At 46.6% G+C, this 20,165-nt stretch overlaps 1 protein-coding gene across 5 annotated transcripts in view; it reads right to left on the bottom strand.

Annotated features, from left to right (window-relative positions):
• The window catches only part of TAFA4 (TAFA chemokine like family member 4), a 215,762-nt gene that overhangs the window by 170,676 nt on the left and 24,921 nt on the right, over nt 1-20,165 (bottom strand). The window lies entirely within an intron of this gene.

Raw genomic sequence — 20,165 nt, 5'->3', positions numbered from 1 at the left:
ATGGCCCAAGTGCTTGGGCCCTGCACCCCATGGGAGACCAGGAGAAGCACCTGGCTCCTGGCTTCGGATCAGCGCAATGCACTGGCCGCAGTGCGCCAGCCGTGGCGGCCATTGGAGGGTGAACCAACGGCAAAGACCTTTCTCTCTGTCTCTCTCTCTCTCACTGTCCACTCTGCCTGTCAAAAAATTTAAAAAAAAAATTAATTAAAAATAAGAGAGAGAAAGTAGAACCTGAAATGACACCACTTTCATTATTTTTAAAATTTTTTATTTATTCATTTATTTTATTAGAGAGAGAAACAAAGAGAGCTCCCATTCACTGGTTCACTCCCCCACGCCCACAGCAGTCAGGACTGGGCCACAGAAGCAATCAAAAGATGAGAGGGAACTCAGTCCAGCTCGCCCACATGAGCAGCAGGGACCCAACTATTTAGACCACCACCTGCTGCCTCCTAGGGTGCATTAGCAGGAAGACAGGATCCAAACAGCAGTCAGGACTCCCTGCAGGCTTCCCAAATGGCATCTTAACCACTATGCCAAACACCCAGCCCAAACCACTCCCACTATTGCCAACTTAAAAATATATCCCTCCCAGCTGAGAAACTTAATGATGTCCAAATATATGTTGCAGATACAATGTAAAAGTGATTGTTTGTAACCTAATCACTTTAGAACCCTATAAACCCATTCCATATGTAACACCAGGCCCAAATCCGATTTTTTTTTTTCCATTCTGTAACCTCCAAGTAATTCTGGATGTTTGATTAGAGAACAGTTAGAAGATAAACTTGAAGATCCCTCACACCCGGGGGGGCTACAGGAGACAGAGGGAGCCCTTGGGTGATCAGCTGAACAGAAGTGAAATGGCTTTGATTGACTGCATGAATATGAGTTGTCTTGAAAAAAAATGACTGGAAATTGTTTATCTCCCAGATCTTCCAACTTTATTAAATACGTTTGTCCTATGTCCACCCAAAGGCACAACGTAACCTTCTGCTATCAGAAAGAGCCACACCATGTAAGTTATCAGAACCCGTTGTAACGAACTCTAAACCTATCAGAAATCAAAATGAACTTTCTCGGCTAATACTTATCTTGTTTTCAAACAAAAGGAACCACTGAGTATTCTTTCATTGATTCATTAAAAAATGGATCCATCAGTGAAAAGAAATGTGATCTACTCATTTGCATGCCAGACCAGGAGCCAGGAGTTTAACTTCAGGCTGAGCACTAACTCACGTAGTCAGATTCTCCCAGAGTGCAGACAGACAGACTAGGAGCTAAAACTCCACCAGGGTCTCCCGCATGAGTGGCAGGGACCCCCATACTTTGGGCCATCATCTGCTACCTCACAGGGTGCGTCAGCTAAAAGCTGGGTTGGAAGCTGAGACTCAAACCAGCACCCTGAATGGGATGCAAAGCGGCAGCCCAAACTGAACCACAATGCCTGCCCCACTTCCAAACTTCAACATATTCAAGCCCGTCCAGAATTTTGCATAGGGCAACAAATGCATTGACTTGAAGTCATTTCATTTCTCTCAACAGTCCTTTCTATCAGCCTGCTGCAAACAACATGTGTTTCTAAAAAGAGTTTTCAGTATTCTCCATGATGAAAGACATTGCCCGTATCGAGGCTGAAACAACACTCCTTTAAAACGTGCCCAGTCAATCTCAGAACAAACTAAAAAGATGCAGCGTTCGGACGCCGGGGTAGATTTTTCATCTTTCACCCGATGTGTCGGTATTATGCGGAGACAGTCACTCTTTTACTACCAAAAGAGCGGAATGCCAATTTCTATTTCCTGGTACCAAGTTTCCAGACATGAGAGCCTGTTCTTCAAACATTCAATTCATGGCCACATTACACACAAAAGAATTCTGCCTACACTTGACATCTCATCAAGGAACTAGAAAGGCTGCACCATTTCACCCTGTGCCATTGCCCTCACCGTGAGTGGGGTGACTTCCCCAGAACTACCCTTTAGGGGCGTCTTTCCCTGATGGCGGAAGAGCACCCTCAGAAGACCGCTGAAGGCTCTCTGGCCACACCAACCCTCACTCCACAGGGGTTCATCTGCCCCGGCCACACCCACCCTCACTCCACAGGGGTTCATCTGCCCCGGCATCATGTTCTCCCTGTGTTTCTATTCTAAAAACTTTCAACCGTGAAACAGTTAAGTTCCTTTTAAAGTTACAAGACACAGTTACCTGCATCTTACATCACTGGCAGAATGGGGAGGTTGGGGCAAATGAGCTGTTTCCAGACTCCCCATCAGCTCATCTCTGACCTCCAGGGCTGGCTGGCGATCACTATTCTCAGCCTCCTGGGAAATAGGATACAAGCAGGAGTAATTCCTCCAACTTCTGATGCAAGAGGGAACACCCTGCAGAGCTTAGGCATGTGCTAATCGATGTCTCCACACAAATTTCCACCCAAGACAGAAGAAGAGGGAAGTGGGCACTGTGTCATCAATTAGCAGCCAGGGTTTGGGCAAACCCAAAATGGTCTTATAAGAGGAAGATGGAGTAAAAACATAGTCCCACTAGGCGACATCCAGTAACCAGAGGAAACTTCCAGGTGAACCTTGCTTACAGAAAACAATTGGTCATTCCTCCAGGCAGAAATGAGCAAAGATGCCTCCATTTCCAGCTGCTTAAAGAACACAAAGGAATGGTCTTTGGAAACTGGTAAGCAGCTTTTCTACCCAAGTACGCACAACCCACTGGAGCCTCCCGCTCAGCAAATTCTGCAGCGAGACAGGTATTAATCAACTGGAGGAAGGTAAACTTACTTAAATAGGCTACCAACACTCCACAGCTGCAGCTTCTATCGCGCCATCACTTGCAATTATCACATGACGCACGGGACGGCTTCATCGCTGGGAGCGTGCTCACCGCCCTATGTTAAAGCAGGTGCCTTCTGCTGCCACTGTGTGCTCCGCGCGTGTCATAAATTGCTTTTTTATTGCTCGCTTAAAGACAGGAATTTACTACTGAACCATTTTACTACATGCTAAAACATGTTGTAAATGAGCCATTAACGACAATAACAGTGTCTACTAAATATTAGAGAACTGTAAAGATGGCCCTTTAATTGCACATGCTACCAGTACCTCCTCATCTAAATGAGGCAGTAGCGAGTTCCTTGAAAAGGCTCTTCTGGCTCAAGATGGTTTAAATAAACCGACGCGCTAGGTTTATAGAAGGCTCGCACACTGTCTTTTCAAGAACTGACATTTCTTAAAATGCAGAGCCCAGGCTTACATGACAGTCACAGTCCTCCAACTGTGCATTTCATTCCTGAAGAAAATCTTTAGCCTTCAAGGGACCATCAGGGTTACAAAAGCGATCATCATCACTAAGTGAGAAGGGTTAACTGAGAACTGCCATGCTTATGTGCGCTGGTTCGAGTCCCAGCTGCTCCACTTCTGATCCAGCTCTACTATGGCCTTGGAAAGCAGAAGAAGATGGCCCAAGTGCTTGGGCCCCTGCACCTGCGTGGGAGACCCAGAAGCTCCTGGCTCCTGGCTTCAGATTGGCGCAGCTCCAGCTGTCGCTGGGAGTGAACCAGCGGATAGAAGACCTCTCTGTCTCTGCCTCTGCCTCTGCCTCTCTGTAACTCTGCCTTTCAAATAAATAAATACTTTAAAAAAAAAAAAAAAAGAAAAAAGAAAATGAACCTGTGAGTTACAGACAAGAAAACCTCAGCAAACTCCTTAACATCCAGCGTGGCTACACGGCCTGTCACCCAAATGAAGTCACCCAGGTCTGGGGCTGAACGCCTGTGGGCTGTGATGGCAATCCAGCCACAAATCTCTCCAAACCTAATTAGCCTTCCTGTAGAGCGTTCCTTTCTTTGACTTAGACCAGTTTTTAATTGGAAATTTTCCTCTCATTTCTCATTTTTTTCAAATAGTCAAAACACAGGGTGCAAGGGCTTCAGACTGGGCAGCTCCAGATTTTACACAATCTCCACGAGCTGCCACGCACCGCACCTGCCAGCCAAAAAGGTTGATGCGATCTCGCTTCAGCCCGAGGAATGTTCATCAAAATAAAGTTAAGACAAATATCAAGAGCAGCACCTCTACTATGTGGTTGCTTTCCATGGGGTGGGGAGTGGAGTCTACTCACGTATGAATGCAAACCTCTTAAAGGGGAGAGATGATGCCACCTCTTTCCAATCCCAACAACCCCCTCCCCACATGATATTTGCATGTTCTGTTAATAAATGAATAAATGTATGTTTCAGCCCCAAATGGTCGTCCAATCTCTACTCCCTCCCCCCCAGAATCCCTCAGCCTAATGAACTTGACGACCTGCAGGTACAAGGTTCCTTGCAACCGTGACAGTGCCTCACAGAACATTGAAGAAAATTCCACTGGGACTCAGGTTTGAGTAACATACACTTCATGGATGCACATCCACGGCCGACTCAGACATGGTTCAGCAAGACAGAGCCCAACACAGACAGTTCTGGCCGTCTTCCTCTGTCAGTGGGATAAATGCTTCTTAAAAGCTTGAGCGGAACCTTTACATTGCAACCTGAAAAGCATCTTTTGTTTGACAACAGTGCCCTCTTGTGGACAAAATGGGAGTCTTCTGACTGCTAACATTAAATGGTTTTTGACAAGTTATTTTAATATAGTAACTACATGGCTTAATTTTTCATATAGGTGTATATATAAAATGATACAAACATCTCTAAATAAGAGTAAGATATCATTTAAAAGACAATAATGCAAGACAAAATATCCCAACAGCTTCTAAAAGACATGGTAATTATTTCTACAGAATACTACACAGATTAAATGTAAGCTTAGTATACCCATTGATGGCTGGTTCTCCCTGTAATTTCTATGGAGTAAGCCCATGGTACAGACTAACAAAGCTCCTAATGACTTCAAGTGGGGGCGGGGCTGGGGCATCTCTTTGGAAGCAACAATCTAATTGGAGAAAAAACATGGAGCAACCAAGACAATGGGTTGCTGAACACCGGACAGTGCCCTTTTAGAATAATGCACTTAGAAATGTAGAGAAGCCTAAGATCAGTGAGGCCTGCTTCAAACCAGGCAAACTTCTTGGAAGAGGCAACAGCAAAGGAACGTGAAAAGAAAGGATAGGGAGACACACAGAGGTGTCGTGGGTGTTACTGCTTGATTGTGGTTCTTTTAGAGGAGCACAGTCTGTATGTATGTGTGTGGGTTTGTGCTGCTCTATTCTTATTTGGACAATGTGGAAGGGCCTGAAAGGAGCCACAGCACCCCCGTGGGCAAAGGGGAAGGCAGAAGCAGCAACATCACCCAGAGGGGCTGCGCACAGTTCTCCATGATCCATGGCTGTGTTCACCAAGTCCTCAGCAGGATTCCCTCCCCGCTGGTCTTTCCCTCCACTCTTCTGCAGCACACCCTGTGTTGGGTGCTGGGCACAGAGGAAAGCCAAGGTGCTAGGTGTCCTGGAGCTTGCGCCCAGCATAGGTGTGTTGGGGGAGGTTGGGACAAACAGGTGACCAAGCATCAAGAAAATAACCAGACTGAGACACAAGACCAAGAAAACTGCAGCCAACAGCACGATGTGGGGGCTGGCCGGGCTTGGGGGACATGCGGCTGTGCAGCTGGCCTGGCTCTCCGAGAAGGCGACTCAGACACCATGCAGAAGGACCAAGGAAGCAGACTCCAGACGAAGAACCAGTGTAGGGTGTCTGGGAGCAGAGGGGCAGCCAGAGCAGCTGGAGGGGAATGGGCAGGGTGGGGTCTCAGCGAGGTCCCCCGGGGCAAACACGCAGAGCCTATAGGTCCTGGCTGCAGGGCTGGGCTTTCATCCCAAATGCAGCCAAAGAGGCTCGAGCAGGAGAGAAACGGGAGATGGTGGACCCCCTCGCAGGCGGCCTCTGGCTGCTGGATAAAGAATGCACTCCAGAGGGAGCACAAGCAGACGCTGCAACACTACAGCAAGAGTCCAAGCCCAAGACGCTGCCCGCTTGCCAAATGGTGACAACAGCAGAAAAAGTGAAGTTCAAGGTCAAAGGCAGCACTTAGTGCAGGACAAGCTCTCAGCAGACGTCTGTGAATGAATGAGCGGGTGCCTAAGTAAAGCGTCCCTAGCAGTTGTGCAAGCTCCCATGGGTCCCTTCAACAACACCCTCAAGGGGTGGCATCCAACAGGGAAATACAACAAACATGAACTTGGCTGCGGCATCAAGCGAAGAGATACAGGCAAAACATTTGATTGCTTGCTTGCTTGCTTGCTTGGTACAGGCGAGGGCCTCAACAAGAGCAGATGGGAAGGAATTTGGCCAGCTGTCTGGAGACAAGGGTACTGATGCGGGCAGGCCCCTGACACAGTGAGTCTCCAACATGCCCTGCTGGGTACCACAGACATCCATGTAAGGCCAAACCAGCCAACCACAAGGTTCAAGTTTCACGTCTCGGCAGCAGAAATGCTAGGCTTTATCTTATGGACATTGTACATCACATAAGTTTTTTTTTTTTTTCTCATCATTTTGGCTGCTAGGAAGCTCAGAGTCAAATTCATAGTGCATATTCAATGACTTAATAGGACTTTTTACAATGCACCTTGCATACAAAACTGAATTATCATTGGTTTTCCCTTTATCGTTTTTTAACTTTTATTTAATGAATATAAATTTCCAAAGTACGATTTATGGATTACAATGGCTTCCCCCCCATACCGTCCCTCCCACCCACAACCCTCCCCTTTCCCACTCCCTCTCCCCTTCCATTCACATCAAGATTCATTTTCGATTATCTTAATATACAGAAGATCAGCTTAGTATACATTAAGTAAGGATTTCAACAGTTTGCTCCCACATAGAAACATAAAGTGAAAAATAATAGATGATTTTTTTTAAATGATGATGAAATCAGATCAGACCTATTGTCATGTTTAATCCCAGTGAGAGTCAAGTTGGGAGTTGATAATTTCTTTTTTTTTTTTTTTTTTTTTTTTACAGAGGATCAGTTTAGTATACATTAAGTAAAGATTTCAACAGTTTGCACCCCCATAGAAACACAAAGTGAAATATATTGTTTGAGTACTCTTTATAGCATTAAATCTCAATGCACAGCACATTAAGGACAGAGATCCCACATGAGGAGTAAGTGCACAGTGACTCCTGTTGTTGACTTTACCAATTGACACTCCTGTCTATGGCATCAGTAACCTCCCTATGCTCCAGTCATGAGTTTCCAAGGCTATGGAAGCCCTCTGAGTTCTCCGACTCTTATCTTGTTTAGACAAGGTCATAGTCAAAGTGGAGGTTCTCTCCTCCCTTCAGAGAAAGGTACCTCCTTCTTTGAAGACCTGTTCTTTCCACTGGGATCTCACTCACAGAGATCTTTTGCCAGAGTGTCTTGGCTTTCCATGCCTGAAATACTCTCATGGGCTTTTCAGCCAGATCCGAATGGCTTTAGGGCTGATTCTGAGGCCAGAGTGCTATTTAGGACATCTGCCATTCTATGAGTCTGCTGAGTATCTCACTTCCCATGTTGGATCACTCTCCCCTTTATTTATTCTATCGGTTAGTGTTAGCAGGTACTAGACTTGTTTATGTGCTCCCTTTGACTCTTAGTCCTTTCATTAATATCAATTGTGAACTGAAATTGATCACTTGGAATAGTGAGATGGCATTGGGTTTTCCCTTTATCTTTCATTTCACTGATTTGTTTACTTTTTTTAAGTTTTCATCTGGAAGGCAGAGAGACAGACAGAAACAGAGGGAGATCTGCTGGTTCACATCTCCAACTGACAACAACAGTGGGGTTGGGCCAGGCTGAAGCCAGGAGCCTGGAACTCTATTCATGTCTCCCATGTGGGTTGCATGGATCACAATGCTTAAGCCATCACCTGCCCCAGGGGCATAATAGCAGGAAGCTGGAATTTGCAGCAGAGCTGGGACTTGGACCCAAGAATTCCAACAAGGGGTTTGAGTGTCCTAAGCGGCATTTTAACCACTGTGCCAAACGCCTACCCCACTGGTATTTTTGAAAGCTCTTGCAGATCTGTTTTGATGTAGACAGGCATCAACGCCAAGCATGAACATGTCCACAAGGCACCATATATTTTGACAAGCCCCAAGGTCAGCTTGGACTGACAGTGTCTCCACTGACTTCCCTTTTCTCCACACACCCTATGTGTCGGACAAAAGCTCAACACTTCTTTCCCAAACACAACTATCAGGGTGAGCCATTGGATCCAAATAGCAAACTGTTACCTTGACTATCCATCCACGTGGGAAGCAACACACTGGGATTCACCGACCAACTTCCAGTACACAGCAAGGACGCAAGGGCATGAGTGGCACCAAGGATGGGCAGGGTTTGGCATAAGGTAAATGGGATTATGAGGAACAAAAGAGCATGTGGTGAGGGGTGCAGAGGAGGACAAGGCGGGGAGGGGACAGGATGGGCAGGGGGCCCAGGCCTCAGGTTCCACAGCTTCCACGAAGGTCGGCCTTGGGCAGCAGCGATTCACGAGCAATCTCTTCCTCTAAAATTAGGATGAACATGTGATGTCTGATCCAAACATCTAAACCAGTGATGAGTCCCAGAAAATACCAGAAACTTGTACCTCATGGTTATACACCCTCCCTAAGTTGAGACAAGACAATCTGATATCAGGACCCTAACCCAGGGGGTGTGGACTAGGGCTCCAAGCCTGGACCGAAGCATTCAAACTCTCACTTAATCCTCAGGACAACCCTGTGAGGCATGCTTGTTGTTTTCTATTTCTATTTAACAGGGGAGAAATAAGTTCTCCCACTTACTTACCCCAGGACACAGAGCAGGCATGTGGGGGCAATCAGAAATCCAATGGATTTCAAAAAAGATCCCGGGAAATGGAATTCAAAGTCAAGTTTATTTGGGAGCAGGTATTTGGCATAGCAGTTATGGTGTCATGTGGTACACACACACCCCTCAAAGTCTCTGGGACAGAGTGCTGGCCCCACTCCTGACTCTGGCTTCCTGCTGATGCACACACTGGGAGCTGGCAGTATGGCTCAAGGTCACTGTTACCCACATGGGAGACCCAGGTTGAGTTTCAGGCACCTGGCTCCAGCTGGGCCCAAATCGGGCTGCTGTAGACATTGTGGGGGGGGGGAGGCAGAGGGGAAGGATCAGTGAATGAGAGCGCTCAGTCTGTGTGTGTATGTGTGTGCACGTACACACACCTTTCCAATTTAAAAAGGAAAAAAAAAAAAACTAAGTTTTGGTGAAAATATTTTTGAAATTCATGCATAGTCTTTTCATGACATACTTTCTCTGTGACCTTCCTGAACTCTCTCAAAAGCATAAATTCCAACATCGTTTGCACTAAAATTAATTTAGTTCCATTTTCCATGAACTTTTTGAAGTACATTCATACGTGAAATTTCAGCCACGTTGCTACTTGCTTCCTACATAAACTTCACGGGCTAAGTTAAATACATGACAACTATTGCCAGTGCAAGTTTAGCATCATTATAATGCACTGCAACCAGAACCCGAGTCCTGTGCTATGTCCAGGTCCCGTTCATGCTGGCACACACGAACTCCCTAATCACAAGGTCCTTGGAGCATCAGGGAAACACTCCCGTGGCAAGCACACCTACAGGAGCCATCAGCTCATGGCCCCCTCACGCCAACACCCAAGAGCCATGCCGCCTGCTTTCGCAGACTTCCAAAGCGAAATCCAATAGGAAGCTGGAAGAATCCCCACTCATTCTCAACATGAGCGTCCGCCTTTAAAGGAGCAAATAAATGCACTGTTCATTCCCACAAGGGGGCAGGGGTGGGGGAGAATGCATGTCAAAACTCAGATTACCATAATCAGCTGTGGAACAGAAAAATCAGTAGAGGGAATGCAAGTTTATTTCTGGCAACCTACAAGGTCTTTTAATCTTTAATTATGATAATATAGTCACCTGAAAACCCAACCATTTCAAAATGCCGATACAGAGTCGGTGCTGTGGCCTAGCTGGTTAAGCCACTGTCTGCAGCGCTGGTATCCCATGTGGGTGCCAGTTCGAGACCCGGCTGCTCCATTTCCGATCCAGCTCCCTGCTATGGCCTGAGAAAGCACAGGATGATGACCCAACTGCTTGGGCCCCTACACCCATGTGGGATATCCGGAGGAAGCTCCTGGCTCCTGGCTTCAGCTTGGCTCAGCCCCAGATGTTGCAGCCAATTGGGGAGTGAACCAGCAGATAGAAGATCTCTCCCTGTCTCTCCTTCTCCCTCTTTAACTCTGCCTTTCAAATAAATAAAATCTTTTTTTAAAAAATAAAGTTTACAAATGCCAGATTCCCACAGCCAACAAGGTATTAGGCTGCAAGGAACAGAAGCAATGAAATCCCAGTGTTACCCAGTTTGTATAACTTCCAATCTTGTATGGCCTTCCTCCCACAGGGCCTTTGCACATGCCATTTCTACTGATCAGACCATTCTTCTTTTACCATCTAGTTATCTCCTATTCATCTTTCATATCTCAGGGCAAAAATCACTTCCAGGGGATGTACTGATTTACTGAAGTCCCAACTCTCAGTCTTTCCTTCCTGGTATTTTTCAGAATAGCCTTTTTACACTCACAAGGGTCTCCTCATCCAACGGAAGCTCCTCAAGGACTAAGATCAGGCCTCTTCTCTCCACGTTGTCTCCTCCCCGACCCTCCAAGTACCATGCACAGTATCTGATACGGACCAAGCACTTGCACTTGACAAATATTTCTTTCAGTGAGTCAATCTGAACACCTCAACTTAACCAGGACAACCAATCTCCTTTACCTAATAAATCTGGTTTTTCAATCAGTTTGCCACCTTGTAGCAAACTTTTTTCTTCTTCTTTTTTTTTTTTTTTTTTTTTATTTGACAGGCAGAGTTAGACAGTGAGAGAGACAGAGAGAAAGGTCTTCCTTCCATTGGTTCACCCCCACAAGTGGCTGCTAAGGCCGGCGCACTGCACCAATCTGAAGCCAGGAGCCAGGTGCTTCCTCCTGGTCTCCCATGCAGGTGCAGAGCCCAAGCACTTGGGCCATCCTCCACTGCCCTCCCAGGCCACAGCAGAGAGCTGGACTGGAAGAGGAACAACCGGGACAGAATCTGGCACCCCACAAAATTTTTAATTGTTAAGATTGTTAGTCATTAACCAAATTCACAATGTCCGCTGTCCCGGAGAACCTCTCCATCCCCACCAAACCTCCCAAGAGGAGGGCAAGGCGGCACGGTTTGCTACGTAGTTCAGATACCCATGGCTACTTCCAGCCAAGCCAAAAGAAGTTCCCCCCTTCCTAGAAGTTCATCGTTTTGCCAATACAGCATCAAAGAACAAAGGGATAAATTCAGGAGATCTTGCCCTCATCACATGCAGGAGAAACAAAGCTGAGCTTCACAGAGACAAGATAGATGCAGACACACAAAATAAAGAAACAAGACAGGAAAACACAATGCAGGTCCCCGAAGGGCATTCGATTTCATCCTGCTGGCTTCCCTGGGATTCTGTAAGAATTCCTACAGCATTTTTTAAAGTAACAATAATTTTTATCTTTGCTTAGCTTACCTAGAGAGGCTTTTTTCATGATTTGTTTTATTTATTTAAAAGGCAGAGAGTAGAGGCTGTGTGGCACAGCAGGTTAAAAGCCCCAGCCTGCAGCATCGGCATTCCATATGGGCCAGTTCGAGTCCCAGGTGCTCCACTTCCAATCTGGCTCCCTGCTAATGTGCCTGGGAAAGCAGTGAGGATGGCCCATGTCCTTGGCCCCTGCACCCATGTGGGAGACCAGGAAGAAGCTCCTGGCCCTGGCTTTGGTTCGGCGCAGCTCCAGCTATTGCCAGCCATTTGGGGAGTGAACCAGCAGATGGAAAAAAACCTCTTTCTGGGGCCAGCACTGTGGTGCAGCGGGTTAACACACTGGCCTGAAGTGCCGGCATCCCATATGGGTGCCAGTTCTAGTCCTGGCTGCTCCTCTTCCGATCCAGCTCTGTCTGATGGCCCGGGAAGGCAGTAGAAGATGGCCCAAGTCCTTGGGCTCCTGCACCCATGTGGGAGACTTGGAAGAAGCTCCTGGCTCCTGGCTTCAGAGCAGCGCAGCTCCGGCCATTGCAGCCATCTGGGGAGTGAACCAGTGGATGGAAGGAAGACAGACTGACCTCCCTCCCTCCCTCCCTCTGCCTCTCCTCTCTCTCTGTAACTCTCTCAAGTAAAAAATAAATAAATCTTTAAAAAAATACCTCCTTCTGTCTCTATCTTTCTCTGTAACTCTTCCAAATAAAATAAATCAAAAGGAAGGAAGGAAGGAAGGAAGGAAGGAAGGAAGGAAGGAAGGAAGGAAGGAAGGAAGGAAGGAAGGAAGGAAGGAAGGAGTAAAGAGCACAGAGAGGGGCTGGGCCAGGAGCCAGGAGCCTCGAATTCCATCCAGGTCTCCCACATAGATGCAGGGGCCCAAGGACTCCAGCCGTCTTCCTCTGCCTTCCCACATACATTAGCAGGAAGCTAAACAGAAAGCAGAGAATCCAGGACTCAAACTGGTGCTCCGATATAGGATGCTGGAGTTTCAGGCAACAGCCTAACCTGATGCACCACCGCACCAGCCCCTGGAGGGAGTTTTTAACCCAATCTAAATAGAATTACTCTATTTCATACACAGGCAAACTGGGCATCTAGAAATTACTTTCCCAAGGACACAAATGGGTAGTTCAGTCCAACTTTTATACCCAGATCTTTTTTTGTCCCAAATCTTCTGACTCAAGGACAATTCTGTCTGCACTGTCCATCCAACTGGTAGCACTAGCCATGAGAGGCCACTGAAATTAACCTCAAATAAAATTTCAAACAAGTGTGTAAGTTGCATGAGCCACATGTCAAGAACTCAGCAACTCCATGTGGCAAACACAGTCCAACTGGATGGCACCTCTACCCCTGCAGGAAATTCTACTGGGCAGCACCGGACCCCGGAAGATCAGCCCTCTCTTTGTAAAATCTCAAATGAATGGCAAAGGCTGACTGGTGGGATATATTGGAAAGGGGGCAAGCCTGGCCATCCCAAGGCTTAGGTTCTGTCCATGCTGCCTCATGTCCTTGAAGTGGGCAAGTCATTGGACCTCTGTAAACCTCAAATTCTTCATCTGTAAAGTGGGTTTAAAAATAGCCACCTAGGTCACTGTGAAGTTCAAAAAAGGCCTGGTACAGAAAAGGACTCTGTAAATTGTCCCTGTACCAACATGAGTTGTTGTAATTATTAACAGCAGCAGCTAACTCCACTCCAATGTCTGACTCTGCTCTAAGGATTTTCTAGGCATGAACTCAATGGCCATTTCTATAACTCATGAACTGTTTTTAGATTTGTTATTTATTTGAAAGGCACAGTGACAGAGAGGTGGAAACAAAAAAAAGAGATCTTCCATTCATTGCTTCACTCCCTAAACAGCCACAACAGCCAGGTCTGAGCCAGGCTGAGGCCAGGAGCCACAAACGCCATCCTGGTCTCCCACATGGGTGGCACTGGCCCAAGTTCTTGAGCTCCCATGTGCTGCCTTCCCAGGCACATTAGCAAGGAGCTGGATTGGAAGCAGAGTAGCTAGAACATGAACTAACACAGCAATATGGGATATGGGGATGGCGAGTGGTGGGTTAACCTACTGTGCCACAGGACCAGCCCTGCATTTACTCATTTAACCATCCTACTACACTCTGTGGCAGGTGCTACCATTATCCCCTTTTTACAAAGGAGGAAACTTGGACCTACAGAGGCAATATGACTTGCCCAAGGTCAACTAACAAGTGGAAGAGCTGGGCTATGAAGCCAGGTTCCAGCCACTGGCCAATGCTGCCTTTCAACTACTTAGTGATGATCCCATAAACAATGCATTCACCCCTCTCTCTTTTACTCCCACCACCATTTTTTTTTCAACCAATATCTGTAAAATTGACATTTTTGTAGGCACACTCTTTTTATCATCTTGTCTTTTGACTTTTCTATTGTTTCCTGCTGTACATATCTATTTTTGCACATGGGTCTAAGAACCAACCACACAACCTTAGAGGATATGAAAACCCTTGACGTCACGACAAGCAGCAGACTTGCTCATCTGACAGTATTATGCAAAGTAGTCATCAACAAACAGATCCTGCTTGAGAAAACCTGACAAACCACGTTAGTAAAATCACTTTCCAAAGTATTTTCAATCTAATAAGTAATTTCAGACATCATTGGTTTTCCCAATCAATGGCCATTTCTATAACAGATGAACCAAAACAAAGAAAAAAAAATAAAAAAGCAAGGAGAGAAATCCTAAGAGGTAACATCCCAGCTCCTCATTCCTGCTGTCAATATTTTTTTGGGCCTGGAACAATGGCAAGCAAAGCAGTTCTAGCCAAAGTTTTCACTCAGGCAACATTTCCCACGGATTCTCAAGAGCCAGAGGCTGGAGCGGAGGCTCACTCACTAGTGCACAGGAAGTTCAGCACAGGCTTCCAGAAACTTCCAATCCCAAGAATTGGGATGAGAAAAGGACATTTTCATTTTTCATTAACTTCTATTTGAAGTTCAGAATGTCCTGAAATTATGAAAGTCAATGAGAAACCACATGGCTGTTTAGCAGTTTGAACGACTTCATCGCAAATAGAAATCATAGGTATTTTTAAATCTTGTTATACTTTACTGCAAATACCTTGAAATGTCACCACCAACAACCTCATATTTAGATAGTACATGGTCCTACTTGTAGATGTTATCTAAAGCATTAATATAGATGCACACGTATTCCATATTACGATACGTTTTAATGTTTTGATCGCCACACTTCTGTAGAGTTAGCTTCCTTTGTAATCCAAGCAATTTTGTTTTATGTCTTCTGCACTCTTTTTGGGAGACAGGACCTACTGACTCACCAAACCTCCAAAGGGACCAATGGTACAGGATAGGTTAAAAAAAAAAAATCTCCATCCTAGATTTGACACATCCTTATCTTTGATGTGCAATATCACAGCTGCTTTCTCCCTCCCTCCCCATCTCCCAGCCCAGGAAAGCTGAACCTATCACCCATCAATTCTGCTGGAAGTTTAAGAGAAAACTGACAGATGAGGCAGTGCCTTCTGTGTAACACATAACCCCGTCACAGAAGCACCAGGAAACAGTTGCACAATGGTTTTTGGAATATTTAAAAAAAAAAAAAATTTGCCCTGTATAGAAAGCTCCATCGTTTCAAGTGCTGCTTGCCACCACTATCTTATAATGTATTCCGACTTGCAAGTGTACAAACGGCCTCATTATCCCCACAGAGGTCCTTCGTAAAGTCTATTTCAAAGATAGCACCTCTGAAAGTTAGCCCACGATCTGAAAGCCAGTGCTATAAATACACATGGTCTGGGAAAGCAACAGCAAGCAGGATTCCACAACTTCGTCTGCAAGAAAGAAATCAGGAAAGCCTTAGGCCAGCAGCTGGCTCAGTGAACAGCTGTAGCAAAACAGAGATGAAGTTGCCTGAATCTATAGGAAGACAGGTGTGGGAAGTCCAAGGAAGGACCAAGAGACCCTTGTCATCCTGAAAGAGATAAAACACATCAGCAAGCAAACATCAGCCAAGAGGTTTATAAACAGTTTCCCAACTTACATGCCAAGTGTCCAAGTAGGCTACGACAAATGCAGGCAACAAGAAAATTAAATTATCAACATGAAGGGGGTCTTAAAGTAGGTACTCCCCAAAGTAGAGCCTGAAACAAGGTCTTATGAATGCACAATTGGGGCAAGTGCTGTGGCATAGCGAGTAAAGCCACCGCCTGTGGCACCAGCATCCCATTTGGGCACCAGTTCAAGTCCCGTATGCTCCACTTCCAATCCAGCTCCCCACTAATGCTCCTGGGAAAGCAACAGAAGGAGGCTCAAGTCATTGGGCCCCTGAACCCATGAAGGAGACCCAGAGGAAGCTCCTGGCTCATGGTTTCAGATCAGTCCAGCTCCAGCCATTGCAACCATTTGGAGAGTGAACTAGCAGATGGAAAATCTCTCAATCTCTCTCTCTCTCTCCCTCCCTCCCTCTCTCTCTCTCTCTCTCTCTCTCTCATATCTATCTATATCTTTTCTCCTTGTCCTTCTCCTCCTTTAACTCTGCTTTCAAAGGAATAAATAGATATTTTTAAAAAAAGAAGAAAGCACAGTTAACATTGCAGAGGGAGCGACAACAGCTGGATTCTACCAGGAGCCTCCCAAGAAAAGTAGAAAACGGCCCCAAAGCCATGCACTGAAAGACAGGAAATGAGGACTTTCCTTATCAATTCCTCAACCCACTGGCTCAGAGTTTCCCGCAGGGGGATGAACTTCCAGGTTCACAGAAGTGAACTTCCAGACCGCCTCTGCTGGTACATCATTGCATCCGAGAAGGCCCTGGGGGAGGGCGGAATGATGCATGGGGAATTCTGGGGACAGAAAATGAGCTGCAAGAGATGAAGCTGAACTTGGTTGCAACTGTCCATTGCTGCTGTGGCTAAAGTCGGTGGGGAGATGAAGGGAGGTGTCACGGGTCCCAAGGGTATCCGCTGCTATGCACGGGTGAACGAGGCACGGAAGCATTCACTATCTCACTCCCCAAATGCCAGAACCAGGAAGCAGGAGCTCAACACAAGATCTCCCGTATGGGAAGCCAAGAACCAACCACCTGAGCATCACCAGCTGCCTCCAAGGTGACCATCAGTAGGAAAGTGGAAACTGGAGCAGAGGCAGGACTTGGACCTCAGCAGTCCAGTGTGAAACACAGCACCTGAACCACTGCGCCAAACACCCACCTCAGGAAGCTGCCTTTAAACCTGTCAAGATCCAACTCCAGAGTCCTCTTCCCCACAAGCCCTGAGGCTCTGGTAAGGGTTAACCAGAGAGCTTGACTTGGCTTGGTGATGTGCTGCAGGCCCTGGAAGCCTGCCTGGAGGGCACAGCCTTGCATCTTATACAGAACTCACTGCCATCTGGAAACCAGTTTCCCCACACCTTACATCCATCGGCAATGGGTTTCAATACAGTGAGTGTACCCAAGAGGGAGGCGGGGGAAAGAGAGAAAGAGAAGGTTTCAAGAAACTGATCTTCCACTAATTCCCAAAGTAGCTACAGAAATTAGTGGCTTTTGTCCACAGAGAAGGTGGGGGCGAAGATAGGTGCCAACTGTCATTCTCCATATAACAGCTTTCTATCTAGCTGGTTCCTTTTAAGGCACCTGCTGGAGAGAATGCTCTGGTCCTCAAAAGAAAAATCTTCCAGCTCTGATACAAGTGACAGGAAGCAAAAGGATGGAATGAGCTGAGTGCAGCAGAAAACACAAACACCTACAAAAGGCCTATTTTTGATATGCTCGGGGCAGGGACAGGCAGACACAGGTCTCCCAGCTGCAGAGGGCGGGGAGAGCGTCACAGGTGTCGGCGCATGGAGTCGCTCAACTTCCAGCCTGCCTCTGTGTTCCATCAAGAAGACGGACGCTTTCCATAACGGGTAGAGAGGCTGCTGGTTGGAAGGAACTGAGGTTCAAAATAGGTGCTGCGGTTGATAGAGGGTTCGCCCTCTCTCAATTGGTCTGAGGCTCCTGGCTGTGATGAATTAAATACCCAGCTACTCCCGGCATGAAGTCTGAGACAGACAGAACTTCAATGGCAGGCTCTGAATAAAGCTGGAGAACAGGAGACGTGCCGGCAAACAACAAGGAAAGGAACAGAGGCTCTGCCCGGCACCAGCCCCAGACAGCATTCTGGAAGGCAATACTACTGGGGGAGGGGCAGGAAAAACACGCAGTGCAGCGCTGATTCCTGGGGATCTGCGAGAACTTCCGAACAGTAACTTAACGCCACGCGATGCTCATCCTCTTTGTTCACATTCATGGAACTGGGCTATCCAAGGACCGCTGCGGTTACAGATGTGGAATCCAGCAAAGAAGGTTTGTGAGACTCCAATGCAAAAACATACAGTAGAACAGACATGATGAAAATATGTAGACAAAGTCACTGAAAGTTCTTCCTAAGTGCTGATTAATTCTATTTCCACTTAGAAGGTGGTCTCTGGTGGTGTGCTACAGGGCTCTATGCAAAGCCCTTTCCTATTCATTTTTTTTAAAGATTTATTTATTTATTTGAAAGTCAGACTTACACAGAGAGAGGAGAGGCAGAGAGAGAGAGGTCTTCTATCTTCTGGTTCACTCCCCAATTGGCTGCAACGGCCAGAGCTGCGCCAATATGAAGCCAGGAACCAGGAGCTTCTTCCAGGTTTCCCACACAGGTGCAGGGGCCCAAGGACTTGGGCCATCTTCTACTGCTTTCCCAGGCCGTAGCAGAGAGCTGGATCGGAAGGGGAGCAGCCGGGACTAGAACCGGCGCCATATGGGATGCCAGCGCTTCAGGCCAGGGCGTTAACCCACTGCACCACAGCACAGGTCCCCCCTATTCATCTTATCAGAAACTTGGACGCCAATAATACCTTCATTCCATTTAAATCTGGGGATGACTTGAAGTAACAAAGAACAGTAACTGTTCTGAAAAGTCAGACGTGGGATTAAAAAAATAATAATAGAATTGATCACCTTATTGGAAAGTTAGCGGGATAAAATTCACTGCAGGGGAATGTGAAATACGAAGGGTGAGTCTTCCAACAGGTGCAGAAGCACCAGGCAAGACACTGATTTCCATGGGAAGAAGAACTGTTTGTAGATGTCTTGACTTCAAGTGCCAAGTAAGTAACATAATATGACCATTAAAAACTTGACCTTCAACTTGTGTTTCATTCATGAAAGTACACAGTCATTCCCTCAGTCTCCAAATGGCCTGATTCCAGGAGCCTCACAGATACCCAAGTCTGTGGATGCCCAAGTCCCTGATAGATAATGATACAGAATCTGCATGTAGACAATGTAATCCCCTCATAAACTTTAAATCTCTCTGGATGACCTACAACTCCTCATATGACAGAAATGCCATATGAATAGATGTTATACTGTATTGTCTAGGGAATCATGGGAAGAAAAAAAAAAGTATGTGTATGCTCAGTACTACTATTTTCAAAAAAAAAAAAAAAAAGTACTACTACTTTTCAAAATAGTTCAATCTAGGGCCGGTGCTGTGGCTTAACAGGTCAACCCACCACCTGTCTATCATATGGGTGCCAATTCCAGTCCCAGCTGTTCTGCTTCTGATCCAGCTCCCTGCTGGTGTACCTGGGAAAGCAGCAGAGGATCACTCAAGTCCTTGGGCTCCAGCACCCATATGTGAGACCAGGAAGAAGTACCTATCTTTGGACTGGCCCAGCTCCAGCTGTTGCAGCCATTTGGGGAGAGAACCAGCAGACAGAAGCTCTGTTTGTCTCTCTCTTTCAAATAAATTAAAACAGTATTTAAAAAAAAAAAAGCACAGTCCACTTTTGTGTGAACCCGTGGATGTGGAACAGCAGATATGGATAGCAGAATGTCTCTCGAATCTACAGACAGGCTAGTTCTGCTATATTCCAAGCTCAGTTTCTAGCAGTCACTCTTTACACAGCTGTATCACTTACCCATGGCTTCAGAACCGACTACACCAACTTAGTGACTTCAAACAATACACATTTATTATCTCATGGTTTCTTTGCGTGGGAAGCCTGGGTGTGGCTTAGCCGGGCGCTCTCCTGAGGGTCTCTTGAAACCATAACCAAGGTACCAACCAGGGCCAGGGTCCCATCAGGGGCTCAGCTGAGGAAGACTTCTCCACCCCCAGGGTTACTGGTACATTCAATCCTTCATCCTTGCAGCTGTAGGGCTGAGAACTTCCGGGCTTTGGGTCAGCTCTAGCTGGAGGAAGACCTTGGACTTTCCTATATGTCCACGTCCTTTCTCAGGCCGTCAAAGACAGTGTCCAGAGCCGGTCCATGAGTAAAACAGTGCTACACCATGTAACACAGTCACAGCCGTGACAGCCTGTCATCTCTGTCCCATTCTATTGGCTAGAAGCCAGTCAGATTCCACCTGCACCCAAGTAAAGGGGATTACGCCAAAGGGTGAGCTCTAGGATGTGCGGGTCATGGGAGGCCACCTGAGTGTCTGTGACAGTGGCCTGAGCAAGCCACTTAGAGCACTCCAGCTTGTCCTCTGTAACACGAGGCCACCGATTCAACAGTGCACTCAGCACGGGCACGCCAAACAGGCAAACTCACTTCAGGACGTAACTGGGGTCCGG

Source organism: Oryctolagus cuniculus, chromosome 10, assembly GCF_964237555.1.
Source record: "Oryctolagus cuniculus chromosome 10, mOryCun1.1, whole genome shotgun sequence".
Taxonomy (NCBI): Eukaryota; Metazoa; Chordata; class Mammalia; order Lagomorpha; family Leporidae; genus Oryctolagus; species Oryctolagus cuniculus.
This window is presented reverse-complemented; position numbering and strand designations above follow the sequence as displayed.